The sequence below is a fragment of the Nestor notabilis genome, unplaced genomic scaffold (genome assembly GCF_000696875.1).
Source record: "Nestor notabilis isolate BGI_N333 unplaced genomic scaffold, ASM69687v1 scaffold7597, whole genome shotgun sequence".
NCBI lineage: Eukaryota > Metazoa > Chordata > Aves > Psittaciformes > Psittacidae > Nestor > Nestor notabilis.
Window position 1 is genome coordinate 36,412 of NW_009937778.1, and position 12,137 is coordinate 48,548.

Sequence of the window (12,137 nt, forward strand, 5' to 3'; positions counted from 1 at the left end):
TGTTGGCTTTCTGGGCTGCAAATGCACATTGCTGGCTCATGTTGAGCTTTTTATCAATCAACACCTGCAACTGCTTCTTTTCAGGGCTGCTCTCAAACCATTCTCCAACCAGCCTGTATTGTCCCAACTGCAGGATGTTCCACTTTACTTTCTCGAACTTAATGAGGTTTGCACTGGCCACCTCTCAAGTGTGTCAAGGTCCATCTGGTTGGGATCCAATCCCTCCAGCATGTCAAGCGCACCACACAGCTTGGTGTTGGCTGGCAAACTTGCTGAGGGCACACTCAATCCCATTGTCTATGTTGTCATCAAAGAAGTTGAACAGCACCGGTCCCAATACCGACCCCTGAGGAACACCACTCGTCACTTATCTCCACCTGGGCATCAAGCCACTGATCACATGCCTTTGAGTGAGACCAAAAGAAGATGTGTGAAGTGTCATCTTGTATAGTTGGAACATTTGTGCAGGTGAATATAACTGAGCAGAAACTTACTTGCTTCTGAAGTATATATTTTTTAAAGGTACAGGATAAATAAGAGCATTTACAAAACTCTCAACCTACTGTAGGCAGTCCATGACATACTCAGCTTAACATGTGCTTACTATAATAAAAATGAAATCTTATCACTTACATTAAAATGAAAGAAAACCACAAGTTTCACAGCCTAGGACTCTGCATTTCTCTTTTTATTAAAACCTTCATAGTAGTAAGCCTCTCTAGCACCAGATTTCTTAATAACCTAAGAAATGAACTAGAAAGAATGTTAACCAAGGCATACTTTCTAAATAGTGTCTTTTCATAGAAGATACTATTCAGATAGCTATTTCATACTAAAGAACTGCATCTTATTGCCATCCTTGCAACCTGAAAGTGCAAATAAGCATACTTAGATATGACATTGGTATTGAAGTGACTATATTCTATGAGAAAAACCTACACAGTTTTCTGATACTGATATCTGCCAGCAGGTAAGGTCAGTGCTAACACCAGCTTAAGAATCCTTCACAAGCAAAAAAAATCTGTGAGGATGTTTATCTCAGGATAAGCTATGCTAAGGTGCCAGCTCATGAAAATCAAGAGAGCAACAAACTTTCAGCACCTAGAAAACATGATTTTTAGAGAAATCTTAAATATCCTGGACTTACATAACTGCATGAAATGAATACAGTGATGATGACAGTTTTCATCTGTGTCAGAAGTCCAGTTAAGAACTATGGGATGACCTGTATTTCATACCTATAGCAAGTAGATCAAGGAAGACATTCAGGTTGGAAGACATTTGATAGTAAGAAGAGTGAAGCATGAGGACTTATTTTTTGTATCCATCACTGAATTATCTATATGTATAGCTATTAGGAAAGCTACAAATATTAGTAACCCAGCTGTGTCACGCATATGGTCTGAATGACTTACAGAATTCATTTTCAGTCCTATAAAGCTATGGTGGCTTTCAATATACCACCAAGCACACATCTGTCTTTAAAGAGGTACGTGCACAGAACAAGTTTTGTTCTTTAAATATGTTTCACTTTGCTCTTTCCAAGATGCACAATCATTTTAATAGGGCTGTGTGAAGACAAAAAAACCCCATAAAGATAAAAAACACACAAAACCCCAAAACACCTAAACATGCCAAACCAAACCAACAAACAAAAAACCCCAAAAATTAATATGGAAAGCTCAGAGTTTTTATTTTTCCTGCGTAGGTTTTAAAAAAGATAAAACTATAAGCTAAGATTTACATTATAATCCTGAAATCCTTTCCCAGATAAAATTCCAAAACAAAGAGCAGCTTTGCCTAGCTTGAAGTATACAGCTTGAGAAGTCTCTACTGAAAAAGTAATCATGAAGGTTACAATAAGGTAAATGAGATGCTTCATTAACATAAACCAAAGAAAACCAAACAGACATAACCATAAAAAAAAAAAGATATATTTAATGTATTACATGGGTGGGTTTGGTTTGTTGGTTGGTTGTTGGGTTTTTCATTTGTTTTGTGCCTTTTGTTGTTAGGGATTTTTTTGGCTGAGTCTTTTCTTTTTAGTAATTAATGGAGAGACCATCCTGTTAATTTAAGAAACTTTCAAATTGAGTTATAGGAACCAGAGTGAAGAAAAAATAAGTGAATGAGGTATCATCAGCTGAGATAAAGAACAACAAATTAAATACCTACAAATATATTACAGGCACACAGTAGAGAGAGGAGTAGGTTTTATTTGCATTAGGCTTTTTAGGACAGAAACAGAACCGTTAATGTAGGTCAGCTATTGAAAACATTATTCTAGAAAATCATTAAGCATGGGGAAAAGTTGTTAAGGGAAACTAAAATTCACTAAAATTCACTAAATGATTTTAAGTTATCTTTAAAGTTTGAAACAATTAAACTGGAATGGATAGATTTGATAAAACAGTAACTAACACTCACTTTTCTCTCATGGTAAAGATTTATTATTTTGCAATTGAACTTAAAGAAAGAAAAACGGCTCAAAATGCTTTGTAAAATGTTTTGTGTTAATTTCACACATTCTTTTAATTGTCAAAGACACTTTAGGCCAGCAAATGAAAACTCACATCATACCTTTCAGATATTGGTACTTAATAACCAAACATTTTGGAACAAATTGAATGTAAGAAGGAAAAAAGAAATTTCGTAAGTATATGGGATTAGCATTTCTTGACCTTTTTCTAGTTAAAAGCTTAAAAATTTAATACTTGAGCAATCCCGTGACCATTTATTGATTCTAGGGTAATATTCCACTATGTTATATATTAACTTGACATCAATTACTTATGCCTAATACCACATTTGTACTATGGTATTAATTTACTCATTACAAAAGAGCAAAACCTGAAACAAAACTATTAAGTGAGCTAGACAAGAAATACATGGGGTAGCAGTTAATCTTCATTTGACAAAAAAGAAAAAAAAGAGAAAGTAATTATTTTTTAAACTTGGCTATGAGTGTGATTTCAAAACTTAAAGTTGTTTTGGTAATGACCCTCAGAGTCATTGTGCAGTCTGAATTTGCTGCAAAACAGTGCTTACTGTAAGACAAGTAGGAAGTGACCTAAATGTTAAAGTTTCACCTGTATTTTATCTGGTAAATGAATCCAAACACTTATTTCCCCTTAAATAGGTAAGATCTATTTATATGGACTGATTAGCAGACAATCTGTAAACTAACCAAAACATAGACAAGTGTATGATCATCTATTCTACGTAGAAAGAAATTAACATATCAAGTACAGCAATAACCTCTCAGCTAACATTTTGCCCTCTTCAAACTCTGCCTTTTTGGGTGGATGAGAAGATATGTAAAACTGGCATCTTTCTGCAGACAAACACTGTGTGCATATAGCAACATGCACATATGGCCGTATAGCAGATATCCAAATGATCTTTAGGGGTCTATTCACACTTCAGAATTCCACACAAACATACGTGAACTAATAAAAAAGCAAGTGTATGCCAGACAAAATAATACACACCACACACATGCACCAGTGAGTTCATATTACCCCAGTGAATTAATGTTGTTATAATACATTTGTATTACAAAATACTATACAAACAACATGTCAATATTGATATATATTGCACAGTATTTTTTTTCTTTTTGGAAGCAACTAGAATTCCTTTCTTCATTTTCAGTTGTCATCTTACAAAGCAAAACCTGGACGTCTGGATTTTTGCAAGTTAGGCAGCAGACAAGCGAATGTTCTGTTCCTCCAACACAAGGCATATATCATAAGAACCACATAGTATATTTCAGCACTTACTCACAAAGCAGCTTGCCTAAAGGAAGGTCATATTCAGTCATTGTATTAGAGAATCCTTCTGCATGAGCATGTTAGCTATGTGGTGTGTCACTTTACGTTTATGGTAGCATTACTCCAAGTTTGATGCAAATTTTATGATCCAGAAGGTTGTATCACTTAGGCACTCTGTCAAATAGCTTCAGCCATATCAGTCAAGCTATTTTTGACAGAAGAAAGTAAAGCCTGTATGCAGTAGGAAGACCAAAGGGTCTTTGCTGTTGTTTCGGTGTGATTTGCCCCCAAAGGACAGAGCACTCCAACTAGTTCAGTTAATACAGTGCATACAGAGCACTCTGTGACCTTCTTTTGGAAGTCACTTCTCAACATTAAGCCACATCTGAAAAGCAGTGCATCATAGTACCTAAGGTCTAAAATAATGCTGAATGACAAATGTGCATCCTTTCTGCCACATCATTTCACAAGTCAGTTGTTGGAGAAGCATGAATCATTTCTGTTAAGCTGGGACAATGCCAGAAGCGCTGCCTTTCCAGTTTTCTCTGCCAAAGGAAGGATAAAAATACATATATAATTATATACTCAGGCAGTTTTTTCCCAGTGAACTAGTGCTAAAATTGGTAAATAGGCAGATGTCATGGTAAATTTGAAACAGAATTGGAAAGAAAGTTTATCCTATGGTTCAAAACAAGCTAATGTCAAAAAGAACATTAAATGGTTATGAAAGAATTTTCGTGTATCTTTTGCCTCATTTTATGTTTCTATCTTTTTAGCGTTAGTTATTAATTCCTCACCACACCTAAATTTATAGGTTTCTAAGTCACTAACAGCCAGAAGATATTTAAGTCTAACTCAGGGAATCATGTTTCCATTAGCCCCAGTTCTGCTCACACTAACATCAACAGCAGCATACAGGAAAGTGAGCTGTTAGTCTATTAACACAGCAGTGAAAAATCAAGAGTTTATCATTTTGATGAAAACCATCTGCTGCACTACAGAACACTCCAGGCACCTGTAAGATGAAGAAGGCTTGGAAGCACTTCAAGTGTACAAGCACAGAACAAGCACAAAGCCTTTCTTGCTGGGTGAATTTTTGATAAATTTTCAGGATTGAGTGACCAACTACCCTGAAGATCTAGCTAGCCGATGCTAAATAAAATGAATAGGATGTGGTAGAGCTTTTGACATGGCATGAAAAACCTCAACAGCTACTTATAGATGACATACTAAACATCAGAGAACAGAGATAAAAGACCATATTTGTGGGTAAAGGATTTTATTTTACAGATACCAAATGCATGACCACTTGTCCTTAGAACTATCTGATTTTAAATAAAAATTAATAGCTAGAAAAGACAGAAGCAAAGTAAAAAGCTATAAACGCAGAAGTGATGCAACAATAAATTTCATAAAATAAGAGATTCTTCTTGTGAAGCAGGTTTTACTTGTTCTGTGCAAATGATCAGCCATTTTAAACAGTTTTGAGACCAAATGAAACAAAACTGAGCAAAAGACGACCTAAGTTGTTTCACACAGGTAACCTACTGGAAAGAAAACTGTGTGCACATAAACACACCTTTACAACACAACAAAAACTTCATTACAGGAGAGGCAGTGACCAAGAATGCTAAAGATGCTGTAAGCTCTATCTTGACAGATAATAAGAAGGTATTTGATTGCTGTGTATTATTTAAAAGTCTGGAAACACTCACAAATCCACAGATATTCAAATAGTTATTAAAACAACAACAAAAAATCCCAGAAAAACATACACCTCTTTCATCCTTTACTGAGTAACCACAAATTTAGTTGGCTCAAGTTAATTTCTCTTGTTGAGAAACAGTATCACAGAATCACGTTTACTAAACTGTGTTCATGTATATGATAGATATTTTTCTAGATAATATGAATATCTCAAACTTTCATATGAAAATGCAGTTGTATCTAAGCAATTTTACAAAAGTCACTTAATCTATCCTCTTCTCTGTTCTCCCCTCTTCTTCAAATATGCCTGTCCTTCTTGAGCTATTTTCTTTCCACTTCATGAACAAGTAGCGGGAGACTCAAAATAACTTTTGCCTAATACTGCTCAGCAGATTAATTTCTGTGCATATTCATATTTAATCTGGATTCTGCCATTTGCAGTATCAGTATTCACCACTGCCCTTTTCCTTCCTGAGCACAAATATAAATGATTAACAAGCCTTAGAGTTCATCACAGATTTGTAATACAAGCTATTTTTTCCAGTGATCTGTTTTGTACATTCAGCATTATGCAAGGCTGCTGTGTTACTTGACAGCAAAACATGATTAGTAGACTTTCACACTCTTTCAATGTCATCGATTATTGGAACATATGGCATTGATGAATAAATATGATGAAGAGTATAGCATGTATAATGGAATCCAAAGAACACGATATCAGGAAAGACACAAACCCCCCTATATCTGGTGCTTAGGACTTCTTTTTAGAAACCAGAATTTTAACCATACAGCCTGATACATGTGGAAGGACTAACATTACCTGGACAGTGCACAGTTTGTATAATCACTGATAGTTTCTGATGCCATACCAACACTTCTGTGAGAAATACCATGGCTCAGAGCACTGTAAGCTTTACACTTTTATAAAACTTTTGTTGTGACAGAATGCCTTGCAATACTTGAAATAATTTTATGTTCTTAAAGCATTTACATGTAATCTAAGTCTGTGAGGTAAGAAGATGGCAAAATAGTATCTCTGCAATACTTGAGGGGGAAAGCCCCTTCCTTTTTAAAAGTCAGTTTCGCTCAGCCTAACTGAACTGCTGTGTGGTGCATCTTCAGTGGCTTCAGAGCAGGACTGGTGATACAAATACAGGATCATTATACAAGCATTTGAAGAGCCATCAGAAATATGCTTGGCTCCAAGTATTGTTTAATTGCTTTACTAATAAGTAAAGAGTAAGGAAAAATGTTAATCTCCAGAGATGTCTGTAACTTTAACATATGTGCCAGAATCCACTGTCTTTCTTGCCATTACCATCCAGACTAGGACATGGAAAGGTCCTTACCAAGAGGTAATGGAAAAAAAGGAAATAGAAGAGTTTCACTACGAACCAGGTGTGGAAGATACATGTCCCAAGAAGAGGAAACATTAGCCATACATCCTACTCAGGATAACTCAGACATGTCCAGTGATGTCTTTTACCACATGAAACATCATCACAGCCAGGGACACCTTCTAAAATGCTAATGACTTCATGGCATGAGATAGAGATACTCCCCTGAAAATAGTGCCAAGGACTGGGAGGATGAGGCACTGTATGGTGCAGGGATGGAGAAGTGGGAAAGGAGGAGAATACTGGTCTTCTGTAAAGGGCTTCCAGGCACTCAGACTTCCTTCAGAAACCTGTCAATAATCCAGGACAAAGACTATTCTTATCAAATATCACTTCACATTTCTTTCACAAGCTCAGTCAGTAGCTGTACTCTTCAGAAATGTCAAAGCTACTATTCCCTTGCTGTTACATTTAAGGAGAAAGGATGAAGTAAGGATTGTGCAGGCACAGCATGATTCATTCAGACACCACCATATTCTACTTACAGCTACTGCTGTGTAAATAATCACTAACACCTGGGAAGAAACACATACACATGCACCCAAACTCATTTCTTTCTGTAGTGAAAGAGGTTTGAAATACAGTAACTAAAGTTATTATTAATATCAAGAAAAAGTTTTGCAAAAGTAGTTCAGATCCCTATAGAATTGTCTAGTAAAACACTCCTGAAAATGATGAAACAAGAATAACAATTGTTTGTATAAAATTAATACTTTCTTTCTGGTTGATAGGATCACCTCCTAAGGCTTCTAATTAACTCCTGAACAAGATTTAGCTACTATTTCCTTACAAACAGCTTCTGTGCAAGAATGTGCTAAACTGCTAAACATCTGCTAACATCTTCTGAACATCTTCTAAACATCTGCTAAACTTTTATGACTCCTCCACTGCCATCACCATTTCAGAGTACAGTCACAGCTCTGCCAATCTGCTTCAACAGATTGCTCCTCTACAAAATGAAGCTTTTCCTAAACTTATGAAAGAACTTCAGCTACCAGTGCTGGGGTTAGCACTTACTGAACACGGTTTCTGGCAATGCACTATTGGACTGTCATAACTTTGGGGTAATTTGATGGGTTTGGCATTGAATATGCCTGTTACTGGTTTTAAGCTCTCCTGTTGTTTTCTAGTACTTAGGAATTAAAGAGGTGAGAAAATGAGTGTCAGAGCAAACACAAAATGTATGCAGCTGTCAGCAAACTTCAAGTATAAAGTACCCAGATGCAATCCAAAACAGGACACTTTCATAATACTTTTTCTCTTACACAGCATTAATCACATCTATTTATTTGTAGCATTTCTTCAAATCGTTTTGTGGGGTTTTTTTTTAACTTATTAGCAAATACAGTGATAAAAAAGTTTAAATGCAGTTTTTTTTTCATAATTCCTTTTAAGAAAGTAATTATTTAAAAGAACTACATCCAGTACTCTAGGTCTAAATTACTACCACTAAACCACAAGAATACTCCATTTAAGTCAATTACCACAGAGAAAATTGCCATATTATGAACAAAGAAAGGTGCGATCACCATGTATCTCATAAAATCACGATGAAATCATAAGTTCAAGCTTTTTGGAACATCTGGCATGCCTGATTTGTCAAGCCGTGGCTACGCAAGGTAATACACAATGACACAGTTTAGGTTTAGTATGGAGTATTTGTATAGCAACAAAAATGTCTTTCTGATAGGATTAATTCACAGATGCTTGCAGAAGCTGGAATTTATGTTAAAAACCCACTTTTTCTGTTCTAGCTTTTAGCTAAGTGGAAACTTTACAAGTAAATAGTATAATGGAGATAAGGCACCGTAAAACTGTAAAATTTTGACATTTTGGTTGTTATGTTTCATCCCTTGATGACTGCACAAGCCGTTCTCTAAGTGTTTAGAACTTTTTGACTGAAGTTGCAATAGCTTAAATATGTTCTTCTGAAGCAGGTCTAATTTTAGGCTTCTTTGTGATCTCATTTATGGCTCCAAGTGACACCAGTGCTTATTTATTCTTTTGTTCTCTCTGATTGTACAAACTTACAATGTCATAGTAAGAAAAAGCTACAGAACATTTTAATAAGGTAGAAGCACTTCACTTGAAACTGAGAGATGAACTGCTAAAGATAATTTAAATTGAAGCCACTGAACCAAAATCCCAGGAAGATTGTTCTGTAGGTTCAGATTAAGGCTTCTGGCTTTATAAGAAGCCTGAATGAACCTGGAATATGGATCTGACTCCTCCTACAGTGTAAGAAATCTAACTTAATCAGCTGCTTGGACACTCTCTTTTTGCTCAGTTCCATAGCACCTGAATTTGTACAGGTGTACCTCAAAGAAAACAGTTTGGCAAAGTTATGAAAAGAGCATTGTTATGATAGTAACTGTCAGGCAGCATTATTTGCATTTTACTACTTTGCATTTGTTTATCATATAGCTACAGGAAGGGAATATAACAGAAATAGCTCCTATGAAATAATCAGGCATAAAAGTACCTGACAAAAAAATATACCTAACTCTCAATGTCACAAGAGTCCAGCATACCTTTCCTAAAGTTGTAAAGTAATAAGATTTTAAAGTTTATTCCCCAGAAGGATTATAATACCTTTAGTATTAGGCAATATAAAATTATACAAAACAGATAATAAAAGCTTTGCGCTCTCCTACTGTAGTTTAACTCTGAAACAGAACATTGGAACTGAAATGATAAATAATCTTGAGGGTAATTTTTCAATATCTAAGGCAGCAGGTTTGTACTAAACTATTCAGTGAAGCATCCTTCTAACAAGATTTTGAGGGAAAAAAAAGTATTTTTGAACCCTATCTCAAAGAATATGCTTGAGAATTAAAGTTTTCGGAGCATTGAAGTTTCAGACAGACATTTCAGGTTTTTTTAAAGGAAACAAAGTTCACAAAAATGAAGTAAACTACAGGTAACCTTGTCAAAAACATGCTTCCTTTGTTTTAAAGAAAGCAGTGTTAAGAGTCAGAAGAAAACCAAATCAGTAAAAAAATAATGATAAAAAAATAAATTACTGCATGTATCATAAAATTTAAGATTAATAAAACCTCTGAAATAAATCTGATAAAAAACCACTGATGTAAAATTTTTGGTTCCAGTATAATAAAAATACTTCAAGCTTGGGACAGAGATAATGACTATTCCATAAAGTATAAATCTTTCAAATTGCTCTCTGGTTGAATTAAGTATTTCTCCCCAAGAAGACAGAAGCATTGCATGTGTGAGTCTATGCACCAAATTTCATGTTCATATATATAAATATGTGTATAAATACAGGCACTTAGGCATCTATATGTATATAGACACGCATTTAAATACATACTGATATTCCTAATAATAAGGCTTCTTTTCACGCATACTTAGAATGTGCATATTGAAAATTGGTAATAAGATTATCATAAGGACTAATGAAAACTTTGGTATATCATTATGCAATAAACTATGCATATTTCTAGCACAATGATGATCATGCTGTCGTCTCAGCAAATCCTTAGTTTATGAGTCAAGATGATTCTGCAGTCCTAAAAATGCTGTGCCCTGCCTGGTGGTTACAGATTTGTTCCTGTAGGATTCATGTGGGAGAAGAAATGGTAAGTACAAAATTAACATTTTCTAACATTATCGGGGTGGTTCCTCCCTCTTGGGGATCAGTACAAGACACTGTAAATATGCTTGTTTTAATGACCTTTACATTTTTAAGGCATTACCATAGCTAAATATTCTCTAAGCAGTTTTGATGGTTTTAATAACAGTATTTTTACATTTCTCCATTAAATTACTAGTCTATACTTTCAACCTTTAACTCAGTTTTTAGTGTACATTTTCTAATGACTTTCTAAGAACCAATTAATTTACATAGGAATACTACAAACCCCTGCAAAAATAGTAATAAGAACACTAGGAAATAATTTAGAGACATTATCAGTACCCACATCCAGTAACTCAGTAAGCTGGGTTCATAACTGCTCTGTCAGCAAAGGGATGCTAAGCAACTGAAGTATATTGATAAATACAGCACTTCATTTATGGTTATCTAATTGGTCTGTATCATTTAGCTCTTTTAGAGAAGAAGCAGGGGTGGAAACTAGGCCAACAGAGCTTCATTCTCAAACTTCAATATGCCTTTTTGCTGATAAAAAGGCAAGTCAAGGCAAATAAACATCAGTTAGAGATACCCAAGTACATATACATTTAAATCTCTCATTTTATGTTTCTTGATGTCATACTGGCAGTTTAGGAACCAAAGCCATGGGAGCTGATTAAATTTCAACAAGTAAAATTGTTTAATGAATGAAAGCTTAGTACAATGTATGTGACTAGCTCAACAGTTAAAGAGCAAGGAGGCAGATAGGTAAGGTGAGGCCATCAACAAAATGATATAAATATATCTTCTCAACTCTGGATAAAGTAAAGGTAAAACAGAACCAAAAGAACCCAGCGCATCTTAAATCTGAGTGTATCTGTCTGGTTAGCAGAAGTTTTATTTGTTATTCCCCCTATTTTAACCCTCATTATGTCTCATTTAGTCTAACAGAAAACAGATAGCAATGCTGGAAAGTGTAACACTAGTGAAAAACCAAAACATTTGCAAGATGTTCAACAGCAGTTAACTCAATTACACTTCTTGTTCTTCATGGTAAACAATTACATCATTCTAGTATTAAGTGAAAAAGTATTCTATTGTCACTGCAGGATCTGACAAATACAATTAGGATTAAATTATTCTCACTTCAATGGCAGCTCAACAGATGAAACTGTGTATTTGGACCACTACAAACAGCTTAAAATCAATTAGAATTGATCAGTAATAATATAATTTTCAAAATTATCAAAGAAAAAACTGCATTATGTGTAAGGTTCTAACACCAAGAATATTCTGTCTAGCCTGCCTGATCCTAGGAATTCAAATCACTATGTATCTCATTAGTTTTCTCTTTGATTTCACTACATCGACTATTATACCTCAAATTATGTACCAGTCAGGATGTTACACACAATGCTTCAATTAAAGCATACCTAGAGAACTAGTTCCCTAACATCTTATTCTGTGCTGGGGTCAGTTCTCAGTCATATTAGCACATGGAAATACTGTGCCTCCAAACACACACTCCTTTCCCAGGAGTCCTGTGAGAACATGAGCCACATTAACACAGTCCCCTTCCTTTCGTCTCTCTTCACTGTCCCTCATGATTCCCTATATGACTTCCAGGTGATTTCTCCTGTAAAATACTTCAGAAGGGCAACACTCAAA